The following is a 20,100-nucleotide window of genomic DNA, read 5'->3' on the forward strand; positions in this document are numbered from 1 at the left end:
TACCACAATGTAATGTGAAAAGGTGAAATTATAGTATATTTGGGTATTAATAGGAATAACATCCAACAGTCCAGAAATCTGCCAGTCCAGCACCTCCAAAGTCTCGAGGGTGCTGGAACATCAGAGTTTTACTGTATCATAGAGTCATATAATGACACAGCGTTGAAACAGGCCCTTCGGCCCAACTTGCCCACACCGGCCAACAAGTCCCCAGCTACACTAGTCCTACCTGCCTGAGGTTGGCTCATATCCCTATAAACCTGTCCTATCCACGCTTCATTCTGGACTTGTTTTGAACCAATGTAACACACCACTATATCACACAAGGCTCTGCTCCATTGATTACACTGGAATATAACAGATCAGCTTGATCTGTCTGATGTATTATATTGGAACGTGTATAGCACGCAGATGGGCTAAATAGATTACAACGCAGTTTTGTAATATACATTACCCTGATATATATTACTTTTTCAATCTACATTACACTAATATATATGACTGTAAGTTCTATAGATTGCATTGAGAGATAACCGTTATAACTGTTCTAGTCATGTTACACTGGCCTGGGTCTGGTATTCACTGCTGAGCTTGTGCAAAACTGCCCAAAAGGAACAAACATTCCACATTGTGGATTTGAACTAAAGATACTAGAGGAGCAAGATAGACCACTCGACCTTAAAAACAGTAGTACGTCATGGCACCATTTTAGGAGGCAGAAACTTGCAGAAACATTTAAAAATAAAAATAACAAAAATCTGTGAATTGATAAGATGAGATATATTCTGCATTTTAATGGTATCATCATACATACTGCTCCCCCAAAACACTGATTACACTGCGAGAGGCATAACGAATGGCAGGTTTTGCCTACTAAAATGGCTCCTTTGCATACTGCACTTCATTATAGGCGATTTCAACAGAGTGGTCCATCTTTTTCCTCTAGTAGCTTTGATTTGAACTCTCCTGATGTCAGTTCTAGTCTAGCATCATCAATTAGTATTGGCAACCAATCACATTGAAAATTTAACACTACCAGTTGTGAACCCAGGAGATAACAGAAGTGCGTTCTGATCAATTTTCAGAAAGTGAAAATAAGGCTGGATCACACAAATGTAATTGGGCTGGAAGTTAATGCAACAAAACCAATCTTCAAATAAAAGGAACATTTTCCTTACATCCTATGGTAAGTCCCAGTACTCTTGGACACTGATTGCAGACAATGAAGTAATGTTATCTTAAATCATTTTTAATTACTCTGTTATCTGTATGTATTTATGGCGTTTGGAGCTAAAAATACTTTTTTCCATTTTTTAATTGAAATTACTTTTGTTTTATCTGCCTTTGACAGCCAGCAAAGCTGAAGGTCGGGCTCTACAGACTTTAAGACCTGGGCTCTTCGTTCCACTCCTAAAGACCCTATTGGTGTTCAGGGTAAGTTAGGCCAATAACATGGGGCCTTCCACATCACCACCAGATAGTTTGACCACTGGGTGACCATTAAGACTTGCATCCCCACAGTATTAAACTTAGAATGGATAAATTAATCAATTCCATCATTGCAATATTGCCTTTGCAGGGCCAAAGAGGTTGGTTCAGCAGTATTTCTAACCATGATAAACTAATTTCTTTTTTGTTCAAGAAAGCTTAACATCTCAACAGGAGGTAGACACAAAATGCTGGAGTAAGTCAGCGGGCCAGGCAGCATCTCTGGATAGAATGAGTATCTCTGGATAAGAAAATAACTGCAGATGCTGGTACAAATCGATTTATTCACAAAATGCTGGAGTAACTCAGCAGGTCAGGCAGCATCTTGGGAGAGAAGGAATGGGTGACGTTTCGGGTCGAGACCCTTCTTCAGTCTGAAGAAGGGTCTCGACCCGAAACGTCACCCATTCCTTCTCTCCCGAGATGCTGCCTGACCTGCTGAGTTACTCCAGCATTTTGTGAATAAATCGAGTATCTCTGGATACCCATTCCTTCCATCCAGAGATGCTGCCTGTCCCGCTGAGTTACTGCAGCATTTTGTGTCTATCTTCGGTTTAAACTAGCATCTGCAGTTCCTTCCCACACATCTCCACAGGAGGTGTTAATTAGAAGTTCTCATCAATTTTGGATTCGTTTTTCATCTGTTAGAACTAGAAAGCACGCCTTGGAGAGGTGTGGCCTATCACTGACTCCAGGATCTGCACAGTAATAGTGCATGCTTGGACTCACACACTTTAACTGCACGTGCTGCAGTATGTTTTACAAGGCGCTGACAGTTTTGTTCTCATTTCAACCACAAAATCTGGGTGGTAGATCACACTGTGACCCATCACAAACCACTCGGCATTATGCGTTGCTGAAAGATACAAGTTCTGTTTCATATCCGTGCTGGGATTTGTCAGAAATTGGTGTTGTATTGTCATGCATTGAGTGCATGAAAATATAATCTCACAGTGCTGTTATACAGGACGTATTACACAAAGCTCTGCTTCATAATTTGCACTTGCATGTTACACACAGTTCTGTAATATAGATTAGACATAAAACTCCAGTGTTTGACATCTTACCATCAGTTTTGTTACAGAGATAATCATCCTACCACTACCAGAGAGCAGTCCTAATCTACTATCCCCCTCTTTGGTGAATATCCTTGATCGGACTTTGCTGGCCTTACCTGGCGCTAAACATTATTCCCTTATCATGTATCAAAATGCTGTAAATGGATCGATTCTAATCACGTATTGTCTTTCTGCTGACAGGATAGCACGCGGCAAAAACTTTTCACTGTACCTCGATACACGTGACAATAAACTAAACTAAAACTGAATTCTGAAGATATATCCGCTGCGTTGTGATTATAAAGAACTAGCCTGTGCAGTGGTCTGGGATATACTGGCAAAGCCAGGGGTTAATTTGCCAGCATGCGCTGCCTATGTAATCACTAGGAAAAAAGACACAAAGTGCTGAAATAACTCAGCAGGTCAGGCAGCATCACTGAAAACATGCATAGGTGACATTTCAGGTTAGGACCCTTCTTCAGACTGATTGAGATGTGTGGGGTGTGGTAAAAGCTGGAAGAGAGGAGAGGTAGGACTAAGCCCGGAAAGTGATAGGTGGTTCCAGGTGAGGGGAGGGGGTTGATAAATGGTTGGACAAAGGCTCGAGATGAAAAGACAAAAGGTGTTAGTGGGGATAGAAGAGGTACGGATTGCGAAGCTAGATGAAGGAATATCAGCAAAAGAGAAGGAGGAGGAGGATGAGGTGAGGAATGGGTGCTTTGTCTAGGCCATGCACAGGGACCGGGGGGGAGGTGAGGGGGAGAAATGGGGAGTGGGTGGGGTCGGTAGGTTACTTAACTAAAATTGGAGAATTCAATGATCATATCGTAGGGTTGTAAGCTACCCAATATGAGATGCTGCTGCTCCAGTTTGCATGTGACCTGACTCTGACAATGGAGGAGATCCAGGACAGAAAGGTCAGTATGTGAATGGGAAGGGGAGTTAAAATGGTTGGCAACTGAGAGATCCAGTAGGCCTTGGTGCACTGAGTGCCAGTGTTCAGTGATGCAATAATCAAGTTTACACTTGAAGGAGGTCGCTTGGGGAACATTGGATGCAGTAACATAGAAACATAGAAAATAGGTGCAGGAGGAGGCCATTTGGCACTTAAAGCCAGCACCGCCATTCATTGTGATCATGGCTGATCATCTACAATCAGTAACCTGTGCCTGCTTCTCCCCATATCCCTTGATTCCGCTAGCCCCTAGAGCTCTATCTAACTCTCTTTTAAATTAATGCAGTGAATTTGCCTCCACTGACTTCTGTGGCAGAGAATTCCACAAATTCACAACTCTCTGGGTGAAAACGTTTCTTCTCACCTCAATTTTAAATGGCCTCCCTTTTATTCTTAGACTGTGGCCCTTGGTTCTGGACTCCCCCAACATTGGGAAACATTTTTCCTGCATCTAGCTTGTCTAGTCTTTTTATGATTTTATACGTCTCTATAAGATTCCCTCTCATCCTTCTAAACTCCAGTGAATACAAGCCCAGTCTTTCCAATCTTTCCTCACATGCCAGTCCTTCCATCCCAGGGATTAACCTCGTGAACCTACGCTGCACTGCCTCAATAGCAAGGACGTCCTTCCTCAAATTAGGAGACCAAAAGTGCACACAATGAAGTTAGAGGTGGTGCGTGTGAACCTCTGACTCACCTGGAAGGACTGCCTGGTCCATGGATGGAAGTGAGGGGGGAGATATAGGGACAGGTGTTACATCTCCTGCGACTGCAGGAGAAACTACCTGGGGAGGAGGTGGTTTGGGTGGGAAGGGGTAAGTGAACCAAAGAGTTGCAGAGCAAGCAGTCTCCACAGAAGGCAGAAAGGGATGGGAAGGTATTACTGGTGGTGGAATCACCTTGAAGGCGGCGGTAATGTCAGGGAATGACATTTTGGATGTGGAGGCTGGTGGGGCAGATGGTGAGGACCAGGGGAACTCTACCCTTGTTTTGCCCTGGGGGGAGGGGGAGCGAGGGCGGAACTATGGAAGAAAGAGTCCAGACGGGTGAGGAATCCATCGATGACAGTGGGGGAAACCACGTTTACTAAAGAAAGAGGACATCGCGGTTGGGCTAGAATGGCAGGCCTCATCTTGGGAGCAGAAGCAATGGAGTCTGTGGTGGTTAGCGTCTTTGCAAGAGGCAGGGTGGGAGGAGGTGTAGTCTAGATAACTGCGGAGGACAGTGGGTTTCTGCCCAGATCACTGTGGAAGTCGGTGGGTTAGTATCCAGATAAGTGTGGGGGTTCCTTACAGAGCCTGCTCTTGCTGGGACTCCCCAGCATCTGCTGAGATGTTCCCCTTGGGCCCCGATCCAGCAGAAACCTGCCACATGATCTGAGAGCCCACAAGGTTCAAGTATTTGTGTTTTCTAGGCTTTTGGTTAATGTTTTCCAATAGATAATTTTGCTTATTCAGTAATATTCATTGGTTTAAAACATACTGTCATAGAAACATAGAAACAGAAAATAGGTGCAGGAGGAGGCCATTTGGGCCTTCGAGCCAGCACCGCCCTTCATTGTGATCATGGCTGATCATCCACAATTTGTAACCCATGCCTGCCTTCTCCCATATCCCTTGATTCCGCTAGCCCCTAGAGCTCTATCTAACACTCTTTTAAATTCATCCAGTGAATTGGCCTCCACTGTCTTCTGTGGCAGAGAATTCCACAAATTCAAAATTGAATCTTTTAAAATATTCAAATCAATTAGAGGTCTAACTGCTGGCAAAGCTGTGTCTACAGCTGTGTAGGCAAGAGAAATCTCTCAGGCACAGGGTCTCTCACTGTCTAAGACCCAGTCTCCATCCACAACAAGTTACCTGAGTGCTAGGTGCGCAGTGGGGAAAGCCCCTCACATCCAGCTCAGCCAGTTTAGTTTTGTTTTAGTTTAGTTTAGAGATACAGCGCGGAAACAGGCCCTTCGGCCCACCGACGTTGCACCGACCAGCGATCCAAACCTACACACACTAGGAACAATATACATTTATACCAAGCCAATTAACCTACAAACCTGTATGTCTTTGGAGTGCGGGAGGAAACCAAAGATCTCGGAGAAAACCCACGCAGGTCATGGGGGGAACGTACAAACTCCGTACAGACAGCACCCATAGTCGGGATCGAACCAGGGTTTCTGGCGCTGTAAGGCAGCAACTCTACTGCTGCACCACCGTGCCACTGTGAGTATAGGTTCTGGAGATTGGCTCAGTTTAACTTATTCCAGCCCATAAATTGCAACAAGATACAGTGCCTCAGCTCAACACAACATGTATGGCACCCAGTCCATATACGGACTGTACAGACTCTTGATATCATATATAAGGGGTTTATCACCACCAGCATGTAGGTGAACTTAGCTGCTGTATCCCACACAAACCATTGAATGGATTAAAGTTAGCTTGCATAAGTTAGAAAGGGCTGTCTTATATTTCAGCAATTTGGAATTAGGTAGGTTAGAGCACAAAAATATCTCTACAGGCTACAAAAGGGATATATAAAGCATTATCTTGCTGTGTAGATGACACTGGGATAAATGCCTAACAATGCTGTATTCTAGATTACACTGGGCCTGTCACAGGAGACGGCTCTGATACATTGATCCAAACATCATCGTCTGTTGTAGTGTAGCACCCACTGCTGACCTCCATCAACCCTGCCTGAGATCTGTAAGCAGGAACTAGCAGTAAGGGATTCATTGCATCTCAGCAGCAGTAACGTCATCCAGCAGGTCAAACAACCCGGCTGATAAATCTCACACACAGTCGACAAAAAGGCAGCAAGTCTATTTCATTGCTGAAACATTTTGCAGAGTGTGGCATGATAAATTGATAATAAATACAGGATTCAGGTGGAATCGTTAACAAAATGTTATTATTTTTAAACCATCAGTTTTAAAATGTTACCAAAAGCAATAAGTCTATTAACTAAGCTGAGATATTTTATCAGTAATTATTGTTCACATTGTAATGAAACTCTGTCACACCTCAAACAACTAGTTCAATATTTTCGGTGCCTTTTTATAAGAATAATGCATAAAATGTTAAGGAATGTAGGAAAGAAAACTGCAGATGCTGGTTTAAATCGAAGGTAGACACAAAATGCTGGAGTAACTCAACGGGACAGGCAGCATCTCTAGAGAGAAGAATGTTAACATTTGCATCATATCAATGGTCACCTGTTGATTACATGTATGAAGGTTACAACCTCAGTCCACAGAAAAGCAACACCAACAACAACTGTTGAATATCTTTCTTAACATTACACAAGCTTAATCGGATCCCTTATCAGATTTACAGAGTAATGGTGGTAAATGTTGGCAGTGTTGCCATCAGTAAAGCTGCAAGTTCCAGGCTATTAATTCACACTTAGAAATATTACACAGAGTGATGTATATTGATTAGACTGTAATAAATCTTCTCCAGTTCAGCCCACCGAGTCCGCGCCGACCAGTGATCGCCCGTACAGTAACCGATACGCACGAGGGACATTGTTACAACTTACCAACGCCAATTAACCTACAAACCTGTACGTCTTTGGAGTGTGGGAAGGATCCAGAGCACACGGAGAAAACCTACGCGGTCACAGGGAGAACGTACAAACTCCATACAGACAGCACCCGTAGTCAGGATGGAACCCGGGTCTTTTAGATATGCTGGGAATTGTGGCAGCGGAGATTAACAGCATCATGTTCAGACATTGTTGGCTGGCCTGTTCTGTACTATAGTGTATTATGTTCTATTCCCTGGGAGTATATCACACTCATTTCTACAAGCTCCGTGTCTGATCAATTTGTGGTTTATTTCAGAAAGTATTATATTAGATTTAACCGAGTTAGATCATACTAAATGTTAAAAACAAACAAAAATACTCAGCAAATCAGGCAGCACCAGTGGGGACAGAAACATAGTTAATGTTTCGATTCAATAAACTTTCACTGGAACTTTCATTCATTTCACTTCTGGGTCTGTTCTGATGTCAAGGCAACAACTGGAAATGTTAACGCTTTTTCTTTCTCCACAGAAGCTGCCTGGCCCACTGAGTGTTTCCAGCATTTTCTGTCTTTATTTCAGATTTCCAACATCTGGGGTATTTTTTACATCATTCCACACCTGGTATGCAGAACATGTTGTTCTGTTCTGTAGAATGCACTGGAATAGATCAAACACAGCTCTCTTAAATAACCGTGAGATATATAATTTGCAGCTCTGTTAGATAAAATAATATGCTGGAGTAACTCAGTGGGACAGGCAACATCTCTGAGGAGAAGGAATGGGTGACGTTTCGGGTCGAGACCCTTCTTCAGACAGTCTTGACCCGAAAAATCACCCATTCCTTCTCTTCTTCTCTGATGGTGCCTGTCCCTCTGAGTTACTCCAGCATTTTGTGTCTATCTTCAGTGTAAACCAGCATCTGCAGTTCCTTCCTACACAGTGAAGTTCTGTAATACAGTTTATATCCCATTTTGTCTCATCGTATTGTTGTATAGATCATATTGAGTTATATCACTATTATGAAGGTTAAATGCCAATTCTCACTAACAGATCTACAACTTACATGAAACAAGGTATTTCACTTATCATTCAGTTGATCACATGTCTGTGTCTCGATCACATAAAGGTAGGCCATTCACAGGCCTGTTGTATATTGGCTTGTTATATAGATAACAGAGATATGAATGCTTAGTTATGGTATGGAAAGTACAACAGGATATTTTACACGGCTGACACATAATTTCAGGCTGTGACATCTTACACAGCTCTGATGTGGGACCAATGTGTTATATTTAATTTCCACTCTAGTATCTCACTCAGTTCCAAAGATCTGCAATTGACATTATAGCTGGATGTAACACATGCTATTATATAGACCAAACAGTATTCTATCACCACAATCTGTTATGAAGAATAAAACACTTATTCTAAGCTCTTTTTCTAATTAGGTTATTAAATCTCAAACTTAATTCTGCTATGTAGATAAATATGTGAAGTATTAAATACACAGTTCTGTTTTAGATTGAAGTGAATGCTTCAGACACAGTTCCATTCAATAGATTTTACTAAGCTGTTTTCTACTCAGTTGTTACACATTGTTCTGTTTAATAGATTAGGTGGACGCATTACACACCTTTTTCTTGTTCAAATAACATTACAAATTTCACACCCACTTCTATTTTATGGATTACACTGAGACACAACACTCACAGTTCTTTTTAGACCACACTGGGATATCGCACAACTAATTTTGCAATAAAGATTGAACACAGATACATTACACACAAATCCTGTATTATGTAAAAAAAAAACATCTGTAATATAGATTACACTGTGAAATATTAATGCAGCTTTGTTCCACTATCGCACATACTTTTGTTGTATAGGTTCTACTTACGTATGATCTGTTGAATGCATCATATTGTATATCAAATTTAGGATGATAATATAGCTAACATGGTTTATCCTGATGTAGATTATAGATTTAGTATTTCCCTGCTATCTAAATGACTTCACAATTGATCACATGCAATTGTGTTATATGATACGATATGATACGATAGAAATTTATTTATCCCAGGAGGTAAATTGGTCTGTCAAAAGTCATAAAACACAACAAGATACATGAAACATGACATTAAAGTGATGAGTGGAAAGTCCAGGATTGGGGACGTGCAAAGATTAGGGAGGGGGTGAGGTGGGGGGGGGGGAGTCAGTCTACCCCACGACACAAGGGGGAGGAGTTGTACTGTTTGATAGCCAGAGGGGGAAAAGGGTCTCCTGTGGCGTTCTGTGCTGCACCTTGGTGGAACCAGTCTGTTGCTGAAGGTGCTTCTCAGGTTGACCAGTGTGTCATGGAGGGGGTGAGCTGTATTGTCCAAGATGCTCCGCAGTTTGAGGAGCATCCTCCCCTCCAAGACCACCTCCAGTGAATCCAATTATGGGGGTTATAGAGCGATGATTCTTGCAGTTCTATTGCACAGATTAGACTTGACTATACACTTCATGGATAATGATTTGGATTTCCATGGAATATATATCCATGGATTATTTTACATAAATTATGCATGCTAACTCACACACCATCCTGTTTCATGGGTTAATCTGGATTTGAGACAAACGCAACAATATAGATTCCTTTGTGATCATGCCTTTGAATAGTTGCCTCTGCAGCATATCCCTTAACATCTTTAGCAAATATGTCTCAACTGCTGATTCAAAGCTAACTAATCATTAGTTGTCCTTTGTAAAGATTTCAAAAACCTGTAACTCTTTCAGTGTGGAAACAGTTCCGAAATTCATCCTGAAAGCCCAAGCACCAAGTGTAGACGCTGGCCATAGACACAAAGTGCTGGAGTAACTCAGTGGGTCAGGCAGCATCTCTGCAGAAAAAGGATGGGTGACATTTCAGACTGAAGAAGGCTTCCAACTCAAAACATCACCCATCCTTTTTCTCCAGAGATGCTGCCTTGCCCGTTGAGTTACTCCAGCACTTTGTGTCAATCTTTGGCATAAAACAGCACCTGCAGTTCCTTTCTACATACTTGTAGACTATGGCTCCTGGGCTAAGACTCTCCAACCAGCAGAATCGGTTTCTCCCTCTCTGCAACAAAGTAATTCCTTTGAATATGCTGAAAACTAATTAAATCACCCCTCCCAGAAATGTAATGTGAATGATGCTGGAAATGCTCAGCAGGTCAGGTGGTATCTGGTGAAAGAGAAATAGCTGTCTCTCAAATCCATGCATTTCCCTTTGTGGAAGAAAATGTGTGTGGATGGAAGAGATTTCCGATTATTTACACCATCAAACTGTAGCAAAATCCTCCACAGGTGCTGCCTGACCTGTTAAGTATCTATAGTGTAAGAAAATAACTGCAGATGCTGGTACAAATCAAAGGTATTTATTTCACAAAATGCTGGAGTAACTCAGCAGGTCAGGCAGCATCTCAGGAGAGAAGGAATGGGTGACGTTTCGGGTCGAGGCCAAACTGAAGAAGGGTCTCGACCCGAAACGTCACCCATTCCTTCTCTCCTGAGATGCTGCCTGACCTGCTGAGTTACTCCAGCATTTTGTTGAGTATTTATAGCACTTTCTGTTTTTATGTCATACTAGACCAAGGACCCGTTGGGCCCAAACCTCTCCTGCATTGGTGCAACACCCTGTCCTCCCCCCCTCCCCTCTCTCCTTCACCCCCCCCCCCCTCCCCTCTCCCTTCTCCCCCACTCTCCCCTTCCCCCCTCCCTCCTCCCCTCCCCCTCCCCTCCTTTTAAACTTAAAAATGTGAATAACTTTAAAAATATAACACCTATTTCAATAAAACTACTTGCATTATCACTAAAGTGACAATGGTGAGTAAGGTGGGCCTAAAATTGTTGCGCTATCATGTACCGTTTTGGCTGAAGTTCAGTCACAAACAAGATAACAAACAAGAGTTTTAGTATATAGATTTCCAACGTCTGTAGAATTTTGTTTTTATTCTACAAAGACCACTTTGGCGTGTATCACTCACAGAACTGTTATTTTACCACGACTTTGTCATTAGTTGCATGTTGTTAGATAATTAATACTGACATATATTGTCCAAATTCTGTATACAAATCACATATTCTATGCAGATGCTGAGAAACTGTAACCAACACTTGTTATTTACATATTTCAATTTTACATATTAGACCCTAAGACAAAGGGGCAGAATCAGGCCACTTGACTATTGAGTCTGCTCTGCTATTCAATCATGATATTTCAACATATTATATTAATATTTCACGTTTAAAGTTTGTTGCTTAGATTCCACTGAGGTAAATCTCTGAGAAAATCTGTGTGAAGGTTATATCATACTGTTATACTGATTATATCAAGAAACATCGCACCCAGTTCTAGTCCATGAACCATAGCATGATATATCATGAATGCCTCTGCTATGACAATTTCACAAGAAAAAGAATGCAGTCATTATATCGGTTGAACCAAGATATATATCACAGCTCTGGCAGTTTCACCAAGATATTCGTCACAGCTCTGGCACCATGAATGCAGAGGTATTTGTTGGAGCACATGTTTTATAGATTACAGTGGAATATAAAACACACTTTCTGTTACATCAATACCAAAAAATAAATATTCCAAATTGCAGTTATAAATATTTCACAGTGATGTATCTATCACTCCTCGTCTTGTTATATTGATCATACGTGACAATTCACACCCTGTTATATTATATAGCTCACACCTCATCCAGAAACATAGCTCGTCCAATGATGTAGCACACCCATCATGTATAGATCATAACAAAATGCATGACACAGTCATTTGGATTGCATTGTGAAACATTGTGCCTACATTACATATACTGTCCTGCCATATTATATAGATCACTATGATATATTAGTCCGAGTCCAGTGAAATATATTACAATGCAATATATAACATCTAGTCCTGTTGTATTGATAACTGTCATATATAATACCAGTCAGTTTACATAGATCTCAATATAACATACTGTAGCAGGTTCTATTATATAGCTCTGCCATGATACATCACCCAGAACTGTTAAACAGAACACACTGTGAAATGTCACGTCAAATACTGTTCTATAGATCGTACCATGAATCTATATATAATTCCTATACATAGATTACATTGAAGTATATCACACACTTTTCAGTATAAAGATTGTGGTATAACATATCATACATATTTCTGATTTAACCTCTGTCCAGGGATATATCATTGATAATTATTTTGTGGAGATTTCACTTGGATACACAGCACTATTCTGTGAGACAGGTTCCACAAAGATATATTATTCATGGTTTTTAATTCTTGTTCAAAACTGTGGAATCAAAACACAAAAAATCCTTTGTTTATGTCAGGGTGTTTCTTGTTTGGGCTGTATTGCACCATTTCTGTAACATTGATCACACATGGTCATATCATATAAGTATAAGAAAATAACTGCAGATGCTGGTACAAATCGATGGTATTTATTCACAAAATGCTGGAGTAACTCAGCAGGTCAGGCAGCATCTCATTCTGTCAGAGATGCTGTCATGTCATATAATGTCCTTTGAATAAAATGCATTGAAATATATATCACACAGTAATTCTGTAACATAAATTGTTTGTTAATTGATATCACCTACAATTCTGCATACATTTACAACAAAATATCTCCGCATTTCAAATACATGGGCAGTTCCTTTGTGTATATCAAATTCTCTCTCTTAAGCATTTCTGTTATCCGGAATACACTGCTTTATCTCACTCAAAGTTCATTCATATACAATGCTGGAATATAACACACTGCTTCATTATATGGATCCATTGTATGATCTTAAACACAGTTTTACCATGATAACTCTCATACTTTTAGAAGATGCAGATCACTCTGCATAATGCTAACTAGTTCCGTTACTTGAATTGCACTCTGCGATCTCACACATTATTTTCTTAACCAGGTTATCCCAGTTTCCTATCTTGATTATATTTTGACGTATCACTGGCAATTAACCCAAATAGATTACAACACAATTCATCAAACAATTTCCTTGCGTAAAGACGACACAGGGTTTTATCCCACATCGCTGGTATGTAAATCATGCTTATTATAGCAGGCTGCAGTCAGATACAGTAAACATAGTTCAGTTACACTGATCACAGCACGTCAAGTACTTTGTATATTACATTAGGACGTATTTATTTTATTAATTCTACAACCTAATCAGATCACTCGCAGTCAACAGAGATAGCTTTATTATGTAAAATCCACACATAATTTTGTTATATTGTATTGGGATAAGCCACTCATAGTTCCTTTACAATGATCATACCAGGATTTATTGCACACTGTTATATAGATAAAGGAGTATATTCCCGACAGCTTAGACAAATAGGTTGTAGCTATATTTTCCATACCTGTTATATAGAATATATCACAGAACTTCCTGTATCATAGGTTATAACAAATTAAAATCCAAACCTCTGTTATAAAGATAACAGCAACAATGTCATATGATTACTCTATTACACAAATTACAGTGAGCTATATTGTAAATTATGCTATCACGCACACAATGGGAATATTATTCACAATTCATTTATATATGTAATTTTGGACTAAATCATCCTGGGACATTATGTGCCATTATGCAGAGTATAATTTATCACGCAGTTCTTTTACAATCATTTCACAGAGAAAATAACACTCATTCCTATTATAAAGTTGACATGAGGCGTATTACTAACAGTTTCATTATGTTGATAGCAGTGTGGTATCACACAATGCTTAGTTATATTGGATTACACCCGATTTTTCAATGCATACACATAGGGCTGATACGCTGCTCTATTGCATTGATCAGCCTGCATATATTGCACCACCTCCATGTATGTTACAGTACTGGATTTTATTCATAATTTATCGTATGGATAACAAGCACATATATGAGATACACAATTTTGTTATTCAGTACACTATGACATCTTACAGACAGTTCAGTATGCAGAACACCCAAGGTTACATTAGTTGCAATGTTCTGATCTAGATTAAATATCAAAGAAGACATTTAAAAATGTGTCTAATCTATGCATTGTACCAAGATTGTGGCACGGTAGCGCAGCGGTAGAGTTGCTGCTTTACAGCGAATGCAGCACCGGAGACTCAGGTTCGATCCTGACTACGGGTGCTGCACTGTAAGGAGTTTGTACGTTCTCCCCGTGACCTGCGTGGGTTTTCTCCGAGATCTTCGGTTTCCTCCCACACTCCAAAGACGTACAGGTTTGTAGGTTAATTGGCTGGGTAAATGTAAAAATTGTCCCTAGTGGGTGTAGGATAGTGTTAATGTGCGGGGATCACTGGGCGACACGGACTTGGAGGGCCGAAAAGGCCTGTTTCCGGCTGTATATATATGATATGATGATATGATATGATATGATATGATAACTGCTTTATATGCGTTTACTCAGATGTATCATTTATAGTTGCCATGCTTCCTACATTATACCAATGGCAGCTACACTTCAAAGTCATTTCGTTGGTTCTGTCGATTAAACATATATAATCACACCATTGTGTAGATTACATTACTCATACCTTTGAAGTACAAATTGTACCTGTATTTGTCTAATCTAAGTCATATTATAAAGATTAGACCAGATTGCTGACCAGATTAGAAGAGATTGTGACATAGTATATGGTGTTCCTTTATTAAGGCTCACCACATTATTCCTCATAATGTTGCTGTATAGATTAAACTGCACGCAAAATATCACAGATATCCAAAATAGATTGCATTGAGAATAATTACATATCACAGACTTTTATACAGATTAACTTAGCACATATCACGCCCATTCTGGTTTTTAGGTTATATTGAGTTCCATTACACTAACATCATATTTAGTTTATTCTATTCAATGATTTATTAATCAGAGCTCTATTAAATTAAATTGATCATACCACATACAAATTATTTCAGAAGTTTCACAGTAATATGTTACTCATAATTTTGTTATATGTTACAAAATATTTAACTACTTGTATATATTAAATATATTACACTGTGAGATTTGACATGTTGCTTTGATTGTTTGATCACCATGGATACAATATGCCTAGTTTTCTTACATACTTTACACTGTGATACACAAGAACCCAGATAGGTTATTTAAATGATGCTGCTACTCAGAATGCACCTGGATATATAAGGCATATCTAATCGTTCTGTTGTATAGATTTTGTCAGAATACAATATTCAAAGCTTTACTGTGTAGATTAAGCAATGCACATAAGCGCCATGTAATATTCGTACATTAATTGAACTGGCATACATCCCAGAAAATGATGCAATATAAATAATACCAGGACACATCAGGGTATATAACACTGATCTGTAACATGGGTTATACTAGGATATATTATGATCTAACACGCATTATTGTGATAAAGTTTGGATTAGCACACATATTTCAAAACATTCTCAGTTCTATAATAAAAATAACATCCAGTATAACACATAATTTCATTATGTAGATAATATGTAGATAGATAGTTCACATTTCTGTGCACTATATATCATTAAATATTTCACCATCATCGTTGCTGTCAAGATTGTAACAGAACATCTAACTCATATTTCTTTTATATAATTTGTACTTCACCTTCTCTACTATTGCAGATTGCAAAGAGATGGTACACAGGATGCTTATGCTATATAGACCAGGCTAACATTTTCTATGATATAGATTATGACAGGATTTAACTGAAATAAAATGATATAAATATAAGCCAAAGTATTTGTGCTGACTGCAACTGAATAAATAACAGTGTATTGTAACACAGATTACACCGAGAGGTAGCACATGGTCTTGCATGAAAAAGGTTATGCCAAGACATATAAGACAAAAACGTCAATATAGATTCCACTTTGATGTATGATACAATGTCTTATTGTCACAGCAAGATCAATGTGATGTTCATGGGATTATTTTGAGATATTAGATTGAAAATTCTGAAACATAGATTAAACCGGAATGTACCATTCTTGACTTAATATGTTCATTCATTGCAATTTCATGGGCACAGATCTGCTAAATTGTAGAGATATATTAAATGCAGTTTTGTGACAAATTTCACAATAATTCCATTCAAAATTGCATAATGCAGTCTGCATTAAGATATGCTTCTATCAGTAAAAGATTCACTAGGATATGTCACACCTTTCTTTGCACAAAGAATAAGCACAGACACAGCCCCTTTATGAAGATTGCATTGTGAAAATAACACCCAAGCCTGTTTTATAGATTGCACAAGATAAATTGAAAGCAGTTCTGTCATATAGAGGGCAGAAGGACAAGGACACAGTTGTGCAATACAGTTTAACCGGCATATACTGCACACTATGTGTTCATCACACCACACTCATTACAAACCATTGTGTGTGTATCTGTGTATAAAACTGTAATATATTAATCATAACATGCTATTATATAAATTATCCTAAGGGTTCTGTTATACAATTTATTCCAAAACGTATCACTCGCTGCAGAGTTGCATAAGTTGAGGAGATATTTACTCTGCTTCATGGCAGCATCTCACATTCAACCTTGTTGTACACAGTGTACAGCAACATACCACATCCAGCCCTGCTGCAGAGTCAAGAGTCATGAGCCAAGAGTCAAGAGGCTGATACATTGATTGGCCAGAGATAAATCACAAATGCTTTATAATATACACTTTACACGGGGACTATATCAGCAAATACCCCGTCATCTATATTGTAGCAAGATACAGAATTCATATTTCTTTCCTAGTATCACAAAGTATGTGGGTGTGTAGTTTACACTGATTATTCCAGAAAATTATATAATCCATATTCATTTATTTGCTTCAGAATAACCTATGCACCGTTCTGTTTTATAAATAACATAGCAGTATATCGCTTATAGATTAGGACACAAGGTTCTGTTTCATGGACCATACTCGAAAACATGGTCGGGAACACTGTTACATGTGTTACACCAGAGCATAGCACATCTTTCATATCTTATAGAAGAACATCACTTGCAGTTCTTTTACATTGATGGCATTATACATAATATAGAGATTACATTTTTCAATGCACAGTTGTACTGTGAAACATTATGTAATTCACACTGAGCTTCAATCACACTGATTTATTTGCAAATAACATAAAAATATATTATACATAGCCATGAAGCATGGATGACTCATGAATCTTTGTGGATCATTAGTTATTTAATTCTCATTCAAAGTGCTTCTATTGTTTACACCGATCTACCCAGAGAGCTGTCATGAGATACATCACTTATAGTTCTGATTCAGAAATGTTGTAATATGTCACACATAACTCTAATATATACTATGAATGCAATATTTCATATGTACAGTTCTATTACACAGGGATATATCAGCCATGAGTCATCCACATAGTTTACACCCTCACGTGTATTTTTCTGTAACACTCACTATTCTGTGACAAATCATGCACAGTTTTATGAAACAGATTGCACAGAAACCTGCAGCACTTTGTCATATTGTACAGATTTCCACGGGTTTAATCTCAGAGAGTATGGTACTATAAATTACATAGTGATTTATTGCACACAGTTCATTATACTATTTTTCATCGAGCTTTGTTGCATAGATTACACAAAGACATATTATTCTCAGCAGTGGCATATTGATTACATTCCCCTGCTGTTTAGTTACACACTGCGGCTCTCATGATTTGTTATGTAGATTAATCCCAACAATATAATTTCCATGAATTATGCTACAATATACAGCGTAGCTCAGTTTTGCAATTTAAACCAAATTGCATCCCAAGTAAATTATGATGGAGTTTATCACAAACCTTTTTGTAGATTACATGCTGAGATATTGTTCATACGTTTGATTATCACATGCAATGCTTTATATTAGCTCCAATCTACACATTTCATATTGATTAAATACACGTGATATTGATTGCAGTGTGATGTATATCACTCAGAGTGTCTTATGGAACACACACAACATATTATACATTTTGTTACTGAAACTCCATGAGAAACTGCATGGAGATACTCATCGTTCAAAGTCCTGTCTATACAGATCCTGCTGATATATATGCAGTTGTGTATCATTGATTAACCACAGTTGAGTTATATAAATACCAATTACAATATACCGCACATACTGCTACATTTATTGAACTATGACATATAACACATTATGTTGCACAGGTCACTCATGTATTATTGCATACACATCTGTTCAATGGATTGGACTGCAGGATCTCACGTACAGTTCTGTTATTTCAATAACACAGGGATAAATTGCCCAGGGCTCTATTATATGGATTAAACCAAGGTGGATCACACTAAATTCTGTAATACGAATTAATCTGGGATGCATCACTCACAGCCAGACTTCATAGATTGTACTAACATATATCATATGTAGTTTTATAGATTCCAATGTGACGTAACATTTGCAGCTCTAGTATATACTTTGCATAATACTGCAAAGATCCTCCTATTATATCAATTAACAGAGGATGTGTCTTTCAAAGATACATTATACTAGAAGGTGCCAAACACAATCCATTTATATACATTGAATTGTTATACCGAGGAGAGCACTGTGGTGTATGTCACACTGTGGTGATATCACACTTTGCTTTGAAATAATGACTAAAATGGGAAGGTTAACACACAACTCCATTATCTGGATCACTCTACCATATTGCTCTGCTACAGAGATTACACATCAATATACCACACACAAGGATGGGGTACCAAGAGTTTTGAACAAAAGTCGTACTTTTTCATGCTCAGTGAAATATGCTTGGACCCACGTCTCTTCCCTCCCACCCCAAAAAAACATCTGGTGATATCATGGGCTACATGTTTTCATGAGTCAAGAGCCCCAGCGACAGCCAGCAGCCGACCAGTGGCTGGGATAACTGATGAGGTATTTGTTTGTATTCACTTCTACTTGATGTGAACTTTCCAGCATAAGTACCAGAGCATCATTTAAATCTCCCGGCAGGTAGCGCATTCCAGACTGGGAGGCATTGCACTCCCATTTGTCACCCACATTTCTGTGGTATATATCATACTGGCACATATAACATACAATGTGTGATAATGGTTACACCAAGATGTATCATACAAAATTGTACAATATGTTACACTGAGATGCATTGTTCATAACTCACTTAAATTGACCACATTGGATCTACTGCTCACAGTTCTGTCATATAAATCACACAGGCAAATTTCACATACACCTCACTGTGTACCCTGCACTATAACATTGTGTATAGTTCAGTTTAGTTTATTGTCACATGTACCGAGGTACAGTGAAAAGCTTTTGTTGCATGCTACGCAGTCAGCAGAAAGACATTACATGATTACAATCGATCCATTTATCGCATATAGATACAGTTCCATTATTTATCATATATCATTATCATATGTCATTTATCATATGCAGCTGTGTTTTACAGAATACATTGTTGAGACCTGTTCAGCTATATACCTACATTATACCAGAATGTGCCACTCACTCTCTTTTATAAGTTGTTCTGAGATTATATATCACACCTAGTTATGCAATGACGTATTATACATCAGTTTGCTACATAGATTAAATTTTATAGATATCTCACTATGAATTACAGTAAGATATATAGTGACGCTGGTTTAAGCATTGCACTAGAGTAAATAACTCACAAATCTGTGATGGTGGAGGGGCATTGCATTATAGTTCCAGTAACATACACATTATATCCATTAACTCTTCAACATCAGATGTACGAGGATATATGATGTGCACCTGCGGAACTGGATATGGCACAAAGCTGTTCAGTTCTACTTCATCAGTCAAACTACTGCGTACTGCAAACTGATGATTGAGATAGGTCATACACAGATAGATTATACTGAAACACATTACTCTACTTATTTAGTAAGTCCTTTGAGATAGGCCATGCACTGTTTCATTAACACTTGGATAAAGCAAGCTATGTTCTGATATATACATTGCAGTGGAAATCTCACAGGCAT

At 38.8% G+C, this 20,100-nt stretch overlaps 1 protein-coding gene across 1 annotated transcript in view; it reads right to left on the bottom strand.

Moving 5' to 3' along the window:
* Positions 1–20,100, bottom strand: part of LOC144599782 (fibroblast growth factor 18-like) — a 94,309-nt gene that overhangs the window by 65,304 nt on the left and 8,905 nt on the right. The gene's annotated exons all lie outside the window — the stretch shown is intronic.

The sequence above is a fragment of the Rhinoraja longicauda genome, chromosome 14 (assembly GCF_053455715.1).
Source record: "Rhinoraja longicauda isolate Sanriku21f chromosome 14, sRhiLon1.1, whole genome shotgun sequence".
In the NCBI taxonomy this organism is placed as follows: Eukaryota; Metazoa; Chordata; class Chondrichthyes; order Rajiformes; family Arhynchobatidae; genus Rhinoraja; species Rhinoraja longicauda.